At 39.6% G+C, this 17,697-nt stretch overlaps 1 long non-coding RNA gene across 1 annotated transcript; it reads left to right on the top strand.

Moving 5' to 3' along the window:
- Positions 1 to 7,920: 7,920 nt before the first annotated feature.
- LOC119140637 lies at positions 7,921 to 17,357 on the top strand. The gene is made up of 3 exons (XR_005101663.1): positions 7,921 to 7,932; positions 16,680 to 16,681; positions 17,106 to 17,357. It is a non-coding gene; the product is annotated as an uncharacterized LOC119140637 (long non-coding RNA).
- Positions 17,358 to 17,697: the final 340 nt, after the last annotated feature.

Raw genomic sequence — 17,697 nt, forward strand, 5'->3', positions numbered from 1 at the left:
CACAAATCAAGCACACCTGTGTAGCTTTCACTGTTGCATTTATACACAAAATTAAAAGGTCATACAAGCCCAGTTACAATGATTAGTTAGTAATTTGCATATAATCATAATATCTGCTTTTTTATCCTCTTCTGTTAGTATGCTTGTGTAGAAGAAGGGTCTTCACCTGGGCAAGGGTCTTCTTGACCTGTGGGTGTGTCTTTTAGTATTATAATGAAGAGAGTTCACTTCAGGACACCTTAAAAGTTAGTTTTGTTGCCAAGTTGGCAAGGCTGAATTCCAGCTGTCCAAACTGTCCAATAACTCATCCTATGCACAATAGAACCTGGGTGCTCTGGTTATGGTCTGGAGAATAAGGACGAAGGGTATTATGGTCTATAGCATAGGGACTTCAAGTAACACAGTCTTGGATAACAAGTAGCATGGCTAAGATGGAGGTTAACTCTTTAAAATCAAGATGTTTCTATAGCTGTTTCACAAACACAAAATATAGAAAGATTCAGCAAAGCTTTAAGGCAATCTGCAACAACATTGGTATTTACCATGAGCTTGTACACTGCTATTGCAGAAGGATATGTAATGACCCTATATGGTAGTAAAGCACTGTGTCATATGATGCTTACCTTCATACAGTATACAGTTTGGATAATGGAGTACTGGGACTGAGCTACTGTGCAGGCAATAGTTAATTTAATTAACATGAAAGATATAGATTGAGGGCCTTAGTGGATACCAGCTTGGCTTGTTTGACTAGCTGATCACAGACCTCCTACCAATGATGAGTCAGAGAACAAGCTAGAATAATGTGGCTCTTCCTCCTGCTTCTTTCCTTGTACCTGATGTTCCTGCTGCACAAGCTTTAACAACATTGGATTGCCGCGATTGAGAGACGGAGACCCGGTCAGGTGGAATCAGATCAGATCTCCTTTATTGTTCTTAACATGCTTCTTTTATAAGGCTGCATACATAGTCTAAGATTATCGTGCACAAAGCTCATTGGTTATATATTGCAAAAGTGATTACATATTGCAAAAGCTAAATTCCTTATTCGCTGTTCCTCTTCACTCTGCTTATTTCGTTTCCTAGGGTTACAAGTTCTGCTTCGGTACTTTCCATTGTATGCCTCAATCTTATGCTTGCTGACAGTTTCGGTTATAACCGGACCTACATCCTGTTTTGTATAACCACAGGCCCCAAGGTCGCAATGCCCTTGCGGCCTAAACCTCCACTAGTCGTATTGCATTATGTTCTTTCTCCTGTGGTCCGTTCTTCATGAGTTCCCACAGGCCTCCTTCAATTAGGTGAGTTTCACTGGGGGTCCTTTCAGGATTAAACAAATCATTCCCTTCATTTCCCCCTTCTTGTTGCACCATAAGAACTCGTTTCACAGAGTTAGCTATTAGCTTCTGTAAACATTGCATAACACACGGCAAAAGCAAAGCTAACAATAACACTATTATTATTACAACAGCTATTTTTTCCAAAATTGTAATCCACCATCCAGACAAACCTAATGAAGATAACCAATCTGTAAAAGGATCACTACTTTCTCGAAGTTTTTTCATATTATCCCTTAAAATAGAAAGTTGTTTGTGTATTGATTGGGAGTGATCAGAAAGGTTCATACAGCACATCCCTTCAAACTCATCACATCCGTGCCCTTGTGCTAAAAGTAGAAAATCTATTGCGGCACGATTTTGTAACAGGGCATGTCTTATTCCTTGGACGTCACTGGCCAATTCAGACAAAACATTTGTCGTTATATTAACCTGTTTTCCGGTCCAACATGCTAATTTCCTTAGTTGTGTCAGTGCTTGTGCTGTAGCTATCCCGGGGGCAAATATGCTAGCTAAAATAACTTCAGGAGGATTCCAGAGTTCTACATTATCCTTACAATCACTGCTTAATTCTACAAGAGCTCTTTTTCTGCGGGTATGGTTGGCTTGAAAGATATTAGTAATACTTGGTGTAAATAGCGTTAAACTGCCAACATAACAAGGCCCTCCCTTAGCGCTTCGAAAAATTCCCTGCCAAGCTCGATCACCACAGATTAAAAACATTCCTTCCGGCAGTCGCCCTGCGTTGGAGGTGACCGTTATAACATTAATAGTTTTTTGACAATATGCTGTCACGTTGTATGGCCTATATGACGTGACATCAACGGGATCATCTTGATTAATATGAGAGTTAAACCAAAAACATTGATCTGAGGGGGCAGAGCCTAAAAGGTTAAACTCCTGTATTTCTCTAGCTGTGGTACACATAGAGCTACTACATTTCATAAAAGGGGAAGAAGCGTTAAAGGTAATATTATTTTTGTCACAACACAGAGGTGTCCTAAAAGGTGGCTGGTGACGGAAACCACAAGTGACAACAGAAGGGTCAAGAGTTATAGTAGAGTTGTTTATCAGGCTCATGTTAATAGGGATTCCTAATAAACACGTTCTAAAAGGATCAGAAGGAGTAGCCATTGAGAGACAAAGGCTACTCTGATTGATTTTTTTCCGCCCAAGTGACCCACAGATTCTTTCTCTCCTCTATGTGCTTGAGGGTTTCCCAAGCTTTTGTACTGCTAACGAGGATGGAGGTAATGATACCTGCCAAGAGGCACATCATGCTAGAGCTACTCTTAATCATTTTCATTTTTTCCTTTTATAGGATCAGTTCTATCGCTTGGTTTTTCTTTTCCAGGCGAACCGCTTTTCACACTTTTGCTTTGTACGTTCCCAGTCTTCTCTCGAGACTAGCCAAATAGCAGGTACTAAATTAGTTTTACTACATTCTAAACCACAAATTTGTATAATTTTAGCCCTCTCAATAATCACTCTTTGCCAGTCAGCGCGATAATCAAAAAAGCGACTATTTTCTAAGGGTTCATGCCCTGTTATAAATAACAGTCTCACTGTATCAAATTCTTTCTTTAGGCAAAGATTACACCAACGCCCAGAATGAGTTAAGCGGCACCACCACTCCTTGCTACAAGTATAACATACACATAACACCCAAGGGTCACAGTGTCCGCACAAGTTGCAAAGAACTTTCCCAGAGAGTACTTCGTGGCACTCACGCGTATAGCGACTATTCATTTAAAATATTTGAGTCCTCAGGCTCTGTTCCTTTTGCGAGAGGTTCTCCTAGACGCTGTTCAGAATCTTCAGACGAAACTTGTGGTAAGGGTTCACGGAATGGTCGCACGTTCTTTGCTGGGATCCATCGGGGGCCTCTCTCTGTGGAAACACAAGCATAGCCTCTGCCCCACGTGACAAGGGGATAAGGCCCCATTATCTTACCCGTTTCTGGATCACGGACCAGTACAGGAGCTTTAATTCGCATCTCGAGTGAAGTATTTGTGTTAAAATGTCGGATTATTGGAGGATTGCTGTCTAATAAAGAACAATTCAAAAAGTTAAAAACATATAAGGCTTTCTGTAATCGTTCTTCAGGAGTAACAACTCCTATTCCCCCTTTTTGTTGTTGTAGTAAACGTTTTAATGATTGATGGGAGCGTTCAATTAAAGATTGGCCTGTAGGAGAATGAGGGATGCCAGTAGTGTGAGTTACACCCCAAGATTCAAAAAATGTTTGCATTGCTTTAGAGACATAAGCAGGACCATTGTCTGTTTTGATTTGTACCGGGATACCCAATGTAGCAAAAGCACGCATAAGATGCTTACGGACATCACGTGCTTTTTCTCCTGTATGACAAGAAGCAAATAAGGCACCTGAAAAGGTGTCAATAGAAGAGTGGATATATTTCAAATTGCCAAACTCTGAATAGTGGGTAACATCGGTTTGCCACAACTGTAAACTTTGTAGTCCTCGAGGGTTGACTCCGCCTGCAACAGACGGAAAAGAATATCTTTGGCAGTCAGGGCACGTAGCAATAATGTTAGATGCTTGCTGGGAGGTAAGGCCAAACTGTCTTTTAAGGCCTCCAGCATTTTGGTGGAAAAAAGAATGGCTGAGTCTAGCTTGAGCTACACGATCTGGTAACACTTGTACCGGTAATGTCAAAAGATCAGCTCGGCGATTACCTTCTGCAATGAAGCCAGGTAGAAAAGTGTGCGATCTGACATGCATAACAAAATAGGGGTAAGGGCGAGAGTCCAGAAGAAAAACGAGTTCTTGTAATAAAGCAAATAAGTCAAAGTGCGGAATGTCACGCAACACAGATGCTTCAGCTCGCTCAACTATTCCTGCAACATAAGCTGAATCAGTGATAACATTAACTGGCGTTGACCATTTTCGAAAGACTCGAACTATCGCAGCCAGTTCCACTATCTGAGGGGAGCCAGGGACTGTTTTAACGTCTGAATCCCAACGCTCACGTTGGTCGTCCCACCATACTATAACTGATTTGTGTGATTTTCCAGATCCATCTGTAAATACAGTAAGGGCTTGCAATGGTTGATCACTTCGTTTTGGTTTAAAAGTTATACAAAAATTAGCATTAAGCAGCTTATGTGAAGGTGGGTGGGATGTAATCTGGCCCATATAACCTGCTAATGCTAACATAAAAATGTCTGATTGTTGATAAAGCCATTGCAGATATATGGTTGTCACAGGTAAACAAATATAAGCAAAGTCAGTTCCTGATAACATCAACAACCGTTGTCTGGCCTTAATTATCAGGTGAGCAAACATCTCGTGTTGTGTTACAATAGTTTTCGTAGACTGGTTAGATAAAAAGACCCACTCGATAATCAACAACGGATCCGATTTTTGTGGATCCCATTGAAATATTAACGCATAGGGTTGTCGAGCTGGGTTCAAAACGATTAAAGAAAAAGCGAGATTGGGATCACATCGGTGTGCTTGTCTAGAAGCAATGGCTGTAGCAACTTTCTGTAACGAGGTAACAGCCTCAGGGTTAAGACGGCGTTGAGAACGTAAATCTGTGTCTCCCTTGAGCAACTCAAACAAAGGGCTCAAATCTGCATTAGAAATCCCTAGCAAAGGCCGAACCCAATTAATTGTTCCTAACAACTTTTGTGCATCGTGTAAATTTCTTACATCAGTCTGTATCTGCAAAGGTTGAGGAACTATGGTTTGGGCTCTTATGCGCCAGCCCAGATATTTCCACGGGGGTGTTTTTTGAATTTTTTCTGGCGCAATACAGAGGCCTGCCGAGTTAACGGCCGCCGTGACAAGGGCTACAGCTTTCTCCATGACTATGTGATGTTGTGCAGCCACTAGGATATCATCCATATAATGATACAATAGGACATCAGGCATTGTGATTCGGACAGGGCTAAGTACCTTAGCTACATACCATTGACATATTGTCGGGCTATTTTTCATTCCTTGTGGCAACACAACCCACTGATATCTCTGCAATGGAGCCTGCATATTGACGCTAGGAACTGAAAAAGCAAATTTAGGAGCATCATCTGGATGCAAGGGGATATTAAAAAAGCAATCTTTGAGATCAATAACAGTTAAATGCCAATCTCTGGGAATCATTGTAGGAGACGGGAGTCCAGGTTGCAAGGCCCCCATAGTTTCCATGGCGTCATTGATTTTTCTAAGGTCATGGAGCAAGCGCCACTTGCCAGTCTGTTTTCGGATAACAAAAACAGGAGAATTCCAAGGGCTGGTAGAAGGCACAATGTGTCCCTTTTCGAGTTGTTCTGTGACCAGGTCCTGAAGGGCGCGAAGCTTTTCTAAAGGTAGGGGCCATTGATCTACCCAAATAGGAGCATCAGTTCTCCAGGTTAATTTTAGGGTGTCGCGCATTTCAATGGCCCCACCTAAAAATGGGTACGAATTGTCATTCCCCACTGTGATAGCACGTCTCGTCCCCATAAAACCATGGGAACAGGTAACACAAAAGGTTTAACAGAAGCAATACGCCCTTCTGGGCCCTGAATTTGGATCAGCTCCAGGCTCTGGTGGCTTTTGCCAGTTCCGCCAATCCCAGCTAATGCCTGTGGAGTATTGGTTAGCGGCCACAGCGGTGGCCATTTAGCATGAGATATTACTGTAACATCGGCTCCGGTGTCAATAATCCCATTCAAAACTACTTTTTGTTCCCCTCGAATAAGGGTACATTGGCACATAGGCCGTTTTTGAGAAAGAGACTGTACCCATAAAATTTGTGGGTCCCCAGTTGAACCAAACCCACCCTGCCTTTGTTGGAGCTGGTCCAAATTTAAACAATCTTTGCTTGTGGGCATAAGGATCAGTTGTGCTATACGGCTACCTTCCGGCACCGTGCAGGGAGGAAACGGGGTCCATGCCATGATTTTAATGTTTTCAGTACTATCAGAGTCAATAACACCTGGTAATACAAAAAGACCAGATAATGTTGTAGAAGACCTCCCTATCAATAAGGCCTGTGTTTTTGGGGGTAAGGGTCCTGAAACATCTGTTGACAATAAGTGAACCGAGGAATCAAGTAACGTTACTGTGTGGGCGGTTGCCAGGTCCAATCCTGCGCTGCCGGTTGTTGCTGGGCGAAGACTTGAGGCGCTGCTGCTGCTCCTCTTTGGGAATTGTTGAAGGGTGACGGCGTTATTTGTGTCTGCGCGCGTCGCTGTCCCACGCTCCGAGATCGGTTTCCCTGGATTGGTTGTCCCTGCAAATCATACTTGGACCGACATTGATTAGCATAATGACGACCCTTTTTACATCTAGGACAAATTCCTGGGACTCTGGGCTTAGCGCCAGCCTTAGTAGCCAGACAATTTTTCTTTAGATGACCAGGTTTACCGCAGCTATAGCAATTCCCCAACTGGCTACGCATGGCTGCAAAAGCAGCAGCCATGGCCTCAAATTTATAATCTACAGTACCGATTCTGTTACATGCCTCGATCATTTCAACTAAAGTAGGGTTTTGATTCGGGAGAGATTTTAAAAGCTTTCTGCAATCTGCATTAGCATTTTCAACAGCCAATTTTAACAACAAAATTTCCCGTGCTTCCGTATTATCTATTTGGCGTTCCAAAGCCTGTTTTAATCTATCGATAAATTGCATATAGGGTTCTCGAGGTTCTTGTGTGATAGTGGTAAAAGCCTTCTGCGGTTTTTGAGAGTCAGGAACCTTAAAAAAGGCCTTTTTTGCCTCCTCACGAATCGCTTCAAGAGCTTCTCGTGGGATTCGGGCTTGATCTGCCGGGTTAGAATGACGACCCGTGCCTGTAAGGTGTTCCAAAGTCAATACAGCAATTGCATTGTTGTTATGACCCGCATAAGTTAAGAGGAGCGCTTGGAGTCCCCCCCTCCAATGGGCCTCCCACAAAGTATACTGAGTCGGTGTTAGGAGCAGCTGCGCCAAAGATTTTAAATCATGTGGAGTCATAACATATGTATCAAAGACAGAAGATAACAAACTTGCAAAGTATGGTGAAGAAAGTCCATGTTCAGTAACAGTACGACGCAGTTCCTTAACTACCGAAAAAGATAAAGCTTCCCATTGGCCCCCTCCGACTCGCCCTCCGCCTCGCGGATAGAGTACAGGAGCCACTATCGTTTTGGCAATCTCCAGTTCCCCCTCCTGTAAGGCTTGACGTCTAATGCTGGCCCACACATCATGTGGGTCGGGGGGGTATAAATCTGGCTCCTGTTCAGGGTCTATGGGTCCCGGGTCAAAGGGGTCGTCTTCAGGTGGATACTCGGCGGCGCATACTGTCAGTGGTGCCGAGGGCTTTGCTCCCTCCGGTAACGGTGGGGACACCGGGGGGGGGTCTTCCTCTTTGTCTGAGTCTTTTTTATGATTGTTTTCCTGGGCTTTTAAAACCTCAAAAATGCTTCTCCACCACGGGAGCATACGCTGTGCTTCAGCATTCCCCGTAGTCGCCGCATCCCATAACTTCACTCCCACATTATCCCAAAGGTCTCGTGTAAAAATAGTGGATGCGGTTACAGCAGGTAATTTAACTTGAACCCACTTAAGAATTGTCTTAAGATCCTGCCCAGGAATGCTCTTCCCATGTTTTTTAAGAAGAGCTTTCATAAGCTCATATACGTCTCTCTCAGGGGCCGACGCTTGATTCCCCATGTTTCTCACAGCTCACCTCTCTACTCCGGAGGGATTTCAGGCCGCCTCCTGCTTCCTTTCAGCAGATCATTCAAAGTTCTGTGAGAGTCGCAGCAGGCCGCTTCAGCTAGGCGGTTCGTCGACCCATCACGTCGGATCCTTAAACGTATCACGTCGGGGTCACCAATTTGCCGCGATTGAGAGACGGAGACCCGGTCAGGTGGAATCAGATCAGATCTCCTTTATTGTTCTTAACATGCTTCTTTTATAAGGCTGCATACATAGTCTAAGATTATCGTGCACAAAGCTCATTGGTTATATATTGCAAAAGTGATTACATATTGCAAAAGCTAAATTCCTTATTCGCTGTTCCTCTTCACTCTGCTTATTTCGTTTCCTAGGGTTACAAGTTCTGCTTCGGTACTTTCCATTGTATGCCTCAATCTTAAATGAAGGGAATGATTTGTTTAATCCTGAAAGGACCCCCAGTGAAACTCACCTAATTGAAGGAGGCCTGTGGGAACTCATGAAGAACGGACCACAGGAGAAAGAACATAATGCAATACGACTAGTGGAGGTTTAGGCCGCAAGGGCATTGCGACCTTGGGGCCTGTGGTTATACAAAACAGGATGTAGGTCCGGTTATAACCGAAACTGTCAGCAAGCATAAGATTGAGGCATACAATGGAAAGTACCGAAGCAGAACTTGTAACCCTAGGAAACGAAATAAGCAGAGTGAAGAGGAACAGCGAATAAGGAATTTAGCTTTTGCAATATGTAATCACTTTTGCAATATATAACCAATGAGCTTTGTGCACGATAATCTTAGACTATGTATGCAGCCTTATAAAAGAAGCATGTTAAGAACAATAAAGGAGATCTGATCTGATTCCACCTGACCGGGTCTCCGTCTCTCAATCGCGGCATTGGATAAGTTAGGATGTGATATTGATGTGTGGGTTTGTTATCTTGCTAGGATTTTTGGCTATTGTTATGTCTAGTGTGTTTGATGGTTCAAATTCACACAGCCTTAACCTTATCCAATTTAACAAACAAAAAAGGGGGAATTGTAAGGGCCCTTTCTGAGAAAAGGCTTTATTCATTGTCTGGGTGCCAGGTTGCAGAGTGATTATGCCACACCTGTCTGTAATGAGGGATATGCCCAAAGCTTCCCACATCTTAAGAATTGGGGAAGAAGAGACCTCCTCAGATGAGCATGGAGGAAGTAAACAGCTTGGTGGAGTGGGAACTAGCTAGATGCTTGCTGCATGTAGGCATATTCTAGGGCAGAACTTGAGTGGATAAGCAATTGTATATAGCCACCACTTATGTATGCAATGATCTCACATGGGGTCTGTGCCTTCATATGCCACAAAGTGACGCACAATACAATTGCTCACCACCTGCTGACTGATGCCTGGCTGTTGCAGATTATTTTAAGATTTTACCGAATCTTTCTATATTTTGTGTTTATGTAACTGTTACTTATAAGAACATTTTGATTCTAAGGAGTTAATCTTCATGATAGAATTATGTTAGCACTTATTAACCAATGATGTATGAATTGCTGTACTGCTTGTTATCAGAGTCTGTTACTTACGGTCTATAGCATAGGGACTTCAATACCCTTAGTCCTTACTCTCCAGACCATAACCAGAGCACCCAGGTTCTATTGTGTATAGGATGAGTTATTGGACAGCTTGGCAAGGCCGATATCCAGATTTCCAACTTGGGATTTATGATACATAAATTTATAAATAGTTTTTTATAAAAAACTATTTACACTTTATAAATAGTAATTACTTGGGACTTATATACACCTTGGAGGCTGCAATCTAGTGGGAAAGTAGAAAGAATGAATCAAACATTGAAGAGGAAAATTAGTAAAATATGACAAGAAACCAATTTAAAATGGCCTCAAGCTCTTCTATTGGCTCTTTTATGGATTCGACCAAAAGGGGAGACATCAGTTAGTCCTTATGAGATAATAATAATTCATAATGTTTACCATATAATATTATATGGAAAACCTTATGAATCTCCTGAACCAAATGTAAACATGCATTTAAAAGGGAAACAAGATGTATATAACTATCTGCTTTCTCTAGGAAAAACTCTAACTGTGCTTCGGAGAGTGATTGTGTGGACCAGGCTACTGTCGTTAGAAAAAACAGTACAAGATTTTCAACCGGGAGGTTACATTTATGTAAAGACCTGGACTTCTGAACTTCTTCAGGAATGTTGGAAAGGACTTTTCCAGGTGTTGTTAACTACATTCACTGCCATCAAAATTGCTGAATTGGATGTGTGGATACTTTATACTAGACTGAAGAAAGCTCCACCAGCATAGAGGATTGTTAAGAGGGATGCTGAAACTTCAAAATTGACCCTGAAATATGTCTAATTTTGGATATCAATTTGTAATGCTTGTGAAATTAATACTGATTTTGGAATTGTTAGTGGGAGCTTGGTTTGAGACAAAAAAAATGAAGTGTCAAAAGGATATGAAGATGCCGATCTTAGGGAGAGAAAAAATAGAAATAAAAGACAAACAGAAACAGAACAATTGATGTATCTCCTAAGGAAAACTCGGGAAGGAAACTTAATGTTAGGATTAATCAGGGAGTTCACCAATTTGCAAAATGTGTTGAGAATATAAAGGACTACTTGTAGCAAAACCCAGATTATATGAAGGTTTAGGAAATAATAAGGGATGGTGTTATTACCCTAAGATTGTTAGAACAAACACCAGTATATGGATAACAGAGACAAAATATAAAAAGAATAACCAAATTCAATAAGGAAGAAAATAATTTGGGATTTGGTTTGGTATATGCAGATATCTAAATGATAGAGTGGACCACTGCTGTATACATATCCCAAATGTGACTCAAGATGTGGAATATGATTTAAACTTATTGGAGAAAATAAAAACTGATACCCAAAAAATTCCAACAAAACATACAAGAAAAAATGGATAGATAAAATCTTCAGTGGACTAGGATGGAATTTGAGTTCATGGGTTAAATCATTGATTAGCACTGCGTTAGTTTTGTTAATCTTTCTGAACAATTTTTCTGATTAATTATTGTCTAAAGAAACAAACAGCAAGACTACCTTTAATCGGATGCTAATCCAGGCAGTGACAGGACAACAAGATGAAAAATAAGTGATTCTAAGGCTCCCACTAGCACATAAGTAAAAAAACCCTGATAGCTAAATTTTAAAAATAGGGATCAAAGTCTTGAAATGATTTTCAAAACTTTCAAAGGGGGGGAAATGTTGCAGAATATCTTAAGATTTTACTGAATCTTTCTATATTTTGTGTTTATGTAACAGTTAGTTATAAGAACATTTTGATTCTGAGTTAACCTCCATGTTAGAACTATGTTAGCATTTATTAACCACTGATGTATGAATTGCTGTACTGCTTGTTATCAGTCTGTTACTTGAAGTCCCTATGCTATAGACCATAATACCCTTAGTCCTTACTCTCCAGACCATAACCAGAGCACCTAGGTTCTGTTGTGTATAGGATGAGTTATTGGACAGTTTGGCAAGGCTGAATTCCAGCCGTCCAACTTGGCAACAAAACTTACTTTTAAGGTGTCCTGAAGTGAACTCCCTTCATTATAATACTAAAAGACACACCCACAGGTCAAGAAGACCCTTGCCCAGGTAAAGACCCTTCCCCTTTGCAAGTGTAGTAACAGAAGAGGATGACACAGCAAATATTACAATTATATGCAAATTACTAACTAATCATTGTAACTGGGAGTGTACAACCTTGTAATTTTATGTATAAATGCCACAGTGAAACCTACACAGGTGTGCTTGATTTTTGGAGATTCCACCCAGCACTCAGCGCTGCAATAAAGGAGTGCCTGCTTTTTAATACTACCTTGGTGTTAAGAGGTTTGATTCCCAATTTCGGTGGTACAGCCAGTCCCTGGGCAGCGATCATCTGGCCCCAGCCTACTTCCCCCAGTTTATATATTCAGTGTGAAGTTCTATGGTATGGAATATCCTTTTGGCTAGTTTGGGTCACCTGTCCTGGCTGTGTCCCTTCCCAACTTCCTGTGTCCCTCCAGCCCTCTCACTGGCAGGGCCTGAGAAACTGGAAAAAGTCCTTGAATTAGTATAAACGTTACTTAGCAACAACTAAAAGTATCATTGTGTTATCAACATTATTTTCATACTAAATTGAAAACACAACGTTTTACCAGCTACTGAAAAGAAAACTAACTGCCCTAGCAAGACCAGGAGACATCCTCTTAAGAATTTGTCAAGGAACCTACAAATGGCTTTCATTGTCTTTCAAAGGTCTCTAAACCAATGGCTTATGTTTGTTATCTTTTTGAAGGCCCCTAAAGTTTGATGGGTGGAAAATGTGCAGCAAAATCCTAGTTTCTGTACCTGTGAATTAATTTTTAGGTCTGAATATTTTTACATTGATAAGTTCATTGCATTTCCTGCAAACCACGCTAAAGCGGTCAGATATTGAACAGCTCTGGTGACTACTCTAACCCATGTTTCACTTTTAGCAGTACTACTTTCTTGTTGGCTAATTCTGTTCATCAGTACAGGGATGCTTGCCCTTCTCTTGCCTTCACAAAGGCTTCACTGACTTGACTATCACATGCCTCTTCTAAGCAATGCATTTATATGTACTCTCAATGGTACATAATAGTTGCTGAGCAAATTTCCTCATGTGTGTTTTAAATAGTGCTTAGATGAGTTTCTTATAAACTATCTTGTACATATTTGAAAGGTTTTAGAGGATTTCAGGAAAGAGAATGTTGAAAATTAACATGCAAGACATTTATGCCTTTGCAAAAGGTTTAGGAATAGAAAACCAGGCTTTTAAATCTCTTAGATATCTTAAAGAAAAAGGAAAAGTTCTTACAAAGAAATTTAATTTATAATGAAACTACAATATTTTAAATGTAAAATATGAAAACAATATTTTCAGTATTTTGAGGAGTGTGATTTAATAAGAACATTTTTTTTTCTATTTCTTAAACAGCTTTTTTTTGCAGATCTTTTGGGATACCAAATTTGAATGATTAGCATGGAAACTGCTTATGAACAATTACACATGCAATAGGGTTGAAGGAAGCTGGCTATCTAAACACATCTACTCACATGTTAATTTTAGTGTAACTGTACCTAAATTTAAAAGCCTGATGTTGAATCAATATGAAAATGTTGCAAGGCTGGTCTCCAACAGAACCTCCCCCAAAAAACCTCAGAAAACAACCCCCAAAAAAACAAACATAGTAAATCTTAGTTTGGCTTTCGCATTTTATTTAAAGAAAAAAAAGTATGTCTTATATAAATGAAAGTGATGTCTGGGAAGGCTATAATTTCTAGACTTAAGTGGACAATAACCAAGCATGTGTTAATAAGCTAATCTTTTTTTGTATGTGTTAATGTGTAGAGAAAAATCTTTATCCATTTAGTTGCAAAGACATGGCTACTGTACTTCATGTATTCCATATGTGGAATAACAGAAAGGCAAAGCTGCCAGAAATCTGACAGATGCCAACATTTACATAGTGTTTTGTAACATTTGGTGGAGCCTATCAGGTGAGATTGCTGAAATTCTCCATTTTTCTGCTTTAAAATAAAGAAGCCAAACCGACTCTTATTAATGTGCTTATATTTTCAGGAAGACTGTCTTAAAAGTTGCTACTTTTTCAGCTGCATTACCATTCCAATCAAAAGCATTCCTAGTGTTGAGATTACCATCGATTACCCTGTACATTCTTGCTTTTCCAGGGTTTGAATGCTATTTTTAAGGGGCCTACACAGTTTAAGCATTGATTGACAATGTCCTTTTACCTACCACAGAGGTTAAGCACAGATAAGACTAATCAAAAGGAGGAATAAAGAAGGATAGGCAAGCTGAGACCTCACGTGACAACCTAAATGTTAAGCATCAACTTTTGTCCAGATCTCCAGTAAATGGGGTTAAAAGTTTCTACTGAGATATAATGTACTAAATTGTAAAAAAGCAAATATATAAGCATTTTCAACTACCATATAAGCATCAAGAAATAGTGCTGCTTTGATCTTTCATTACTGTGTTTTTGGTCAGGAGGAAATAAATAGCTTTCTTAAGCAAGCAAGTAGTTTTATTCTTGTTATTTGAGATGGTTGAAAAACTGGAGCTCTATGTAAGCAGAGAAACTGATGTTCCAAAGGTTCATATTCTGTTCAGGCTTGGGTTGTCGCTGTTTATGGTCTAAGATCAGGAGAGGCTTCTACATGCAAGGGATGGTTTTGAAATCCTTAGAGTGGTGGTTCCAAGAAGCTGAATGAAGAAAGGAATAATACTTATTCTATTTTTTTAAAAAAGGTGGAAAAATTGCTATGGGTCTATGTTCCCAGGCTGTACAGCACAAATGGGTTGTCCAGCTAGTACTGAGCAAAGATTATCCTCGACAAGGATTTAGTAAACTCACATCTCTTTAACATTTTTCAATTGGTTGGTTTACATGGCATCCTCCACAGCATGGTAGCTCCTGTGAAACCCGTTATGAGATACCTTGCCTTCCTAAAACATCAGACAGTAAGCATTGATTGCATCCATACTGGGACCTGGTGCTTAAAAGATAGCACTGCAATGTTAGCTTCTGCAGATTTTAATCTCTTTTTTGATCTGGCCCAAGTGGATGTCCACATTAAGCATCCAGGTAGCTATAGCAATTTTTAAGTTTTGTACTTTATCATTAGACATCTTGAAATCCTTATATTCTGTCCATTTCCTCCAATTTCAGATACAAGAAATTCTCAAATTATGTGAACTATGAAAAATAAGAGACGTAAATTTTCCACATCACTTGGGTCAAATAGATCAAACACAAAATGTATTCTCCACGTTCCTATTCCCTGTACAAATCAGCAAAGTATTTTTACATTGCAATTCTAGTAGAAAGGAGAAACTCGTAATTACAAATGATCTCTGAAGTTCTGATTTTATCAATCACAAAATGGTTACAAATTGGGAAGAATAGTCATTCTTAATGTAGCCTGAACCAGCTTTCAACTTCTATCGTGACTGGGTCACTATTCTTCCAAAGCTTGTTTGCTTTTGGTTGCTAGAGTAAAATATGTGTCAGTAAATAGCCAGATGGGTATCACTGATGAACTGATAATATCAGACCCCATAGCAGGTTGACCTTTTCTAAAGGTGTCACATAGCCATTAAACAGCCTGAGGAAAGGAGCAAAATCACTAGTTTGTTGCAAGATGCAACTCCAAGTGTGGATTCAACATAGTTTATTACCATTACTGAGTTTCTGGCTTTCAAATAAGAATGGAACAACTGCAGACAGTTTCTAAAAATGTGAGCATTCATTAAACACACTATACAATCAATTTATTCTTTATGGTCAACAGTATCCAAATTAAAAGTTAATTGATTGAGAAAGGCCGTGTGAGGAGATTGAGACACAGACTCCTGAATCTGACCAGAAGACCTTTTATTAGTCCAAACCCCGCGCTTATATATCCTCATTTGTTGTTCATGTGCAACATACTAAAATATCATTGGTTAATCAATACTGTTCACACACTTCTTGGCTACATATAATTGGTTAATTACTAAGCTAGAAATGCACTGAACTTGTTGCATTTTTTTTTTCCTCTTCTTTCTTATCTCTGTGACTTTCATGTTCTCAGCCAGCCACTGAGACGTGGCATCGCGCATATGCTCCGGCCTCGCTTCATATCCTGTTTTTCTTCCAGGCGTTCAGCCAACCTTTTCTTACTTTCTTTCTTCTTTAGCCTTCAAGGTTCTTCACAAGCATCACAGCCTCCAGCACCTGCCACAAAGCTCTTTACAATTCCCCCTTCTTTATTTTTTAACAGAAACAACATACAGGTTAAACTGCTTTTGAATCATAGATCTTATACAATTCAACATACAGGGAATAATCAATATAACCACAGTTACCAATAACAACATTCCTCCACGTATTGTAAGCTCCTGCAGCTATCCAGTGATTCCCCATGACTTAAAAAGATTCCACAACCAATCTCCCGATAGTTCATGCTGTAAAGTCCTTTGACATGTCCTTCAATTTTTGTAACTAACTGTGAATCGACTCCAAATGGTTCGAAAGGTTCATACAACACATTCCTTAGCACTGTTCACTATAGGCTACTCTCTGCTGTTCATGCTGTTTCCTTATCTTCTAGAGGTAAGATCACATTCGTCCTTTGTTTCTGTCTCAACCTAGTTTTTCTTCTCATACTCCCTCAAAGTTATTTAACTCTTTGCTGCAGGATCGCAGCTGCACGTTGTCAAAGCAAGGCCAAAGCTGCACATTATCAATGTCAAAACAACCCACTGTCTCCATTCCTTACAATTCCCCCTTTTTGTTTTTGTTTTTGGTTTTTGTTTTCAAAAGGTTGCTTTTACATGTTATGGACTGTTTGTTTCTTTTTTTTTTTTTTCTCATTACTTAATTTCCAATTTTAGCCTTATTTTATGTGTACATTTGTACATTCCAATCAGGTTCACAAAATGTAAAACTTTTGTTATCAGTGCATTTCATACAGAGGTCAACATATAGGTTTATGATTATTTATAAGAACATGCAATAAGCTATAGAAATTTTATGAAAATATTCAATCAGAAGCTTCTAATCAAATAAATGAGCATGAGAAATTGTGTTTAACTTGAAAATATAAGCTGTTAAGAAACATTTTCTATCCTAAAAAAAAGATAAAACCTACTTAAAAGCTCTTGAAATCTTGCACTTGGGTGAGTGTTCCACTCTGCCTCCATTCTAAAGCATGGAAGTGGAAATTGTGTAGAACAAAGTTTTACTTTAAATAATTGTTCAACTGTTATTGCTGCTTTTCAAAGAACCTGAAAGTATACAATGAAAACTTAGAACTAAACAAACAGCTGAATGGACACCTTTAGAATGTTGCTGGAATTAAATGTAGAAATTAAATATGAAAGTTTCTCAAAATGTTCTGGTTGCCTTGTGTTGGTTGGTTTTTATATATATATATATATAACTATACACTGCTGCGGGCATTTCGGGCGAGCGGGAGTCAGATTCAAATACTCACAGAGTTCAAGATCTGATCCGTTTATTGTACAAACCAGGTAAACTTTTATAAGGCATTCTATAAACATGCGATAATGTGATTGGCTATCTTACAAGCATATAATAATATGATTGGTTAACAATTGTTTACTGGGAAGATTTCTGTTTCTACTTGTTCTGGCACGTAGGCTCCTTTCTGCGGTCTCCTAGTTCTTCTTATCGCGTCCTGTCGGCCTTGGTTTTGTGCAAACATCTGCAATTTGCTCCTTTTTCTTCATCCCACTGTTCTGGCCGTGACCTCGTCTTATTTCTTCAGTATTTTTCCACTTGCTTCAGAGTTCAGTATAATCATTCAATACAGCAAGAGCCCCAACAATACACAAACAGGGAAATAAAAATGTTGCTTTAAAAAAAGGAAAGATATACAGTATTTACAGCTTAGTCACCCATTTTTCTTTTTTTTTTTTTGTAATTGTAGATAAACTGTTACCTGAACATGCAGTATATCCACAACTCTGAATTAATACCTTTTTTGCAGTGTAATCTAGTCCTGTATGAACCGTAAATCAACTACATGTTAAATCACTCTTCTCCATCACTGTTGTCACTATCTTTGAGCTTCGTAACAATGCCTAGGTCACGATCCTTTAG

The sequence above is a fragment of the Falco rusticolus genome, chromosome W (genome assembly GCF_015220075.1).
Source record: "Falco rusticolus isolate bFalRus1 chromosome W, bFalRus1.pri, whole genome shotgun sequence".
Taxonomy (NCBI): Eukaryota; Metazoa; Chordata; class Aves; order Falconiformes; family Falconidae; genus Falco; species Falco rusticolus.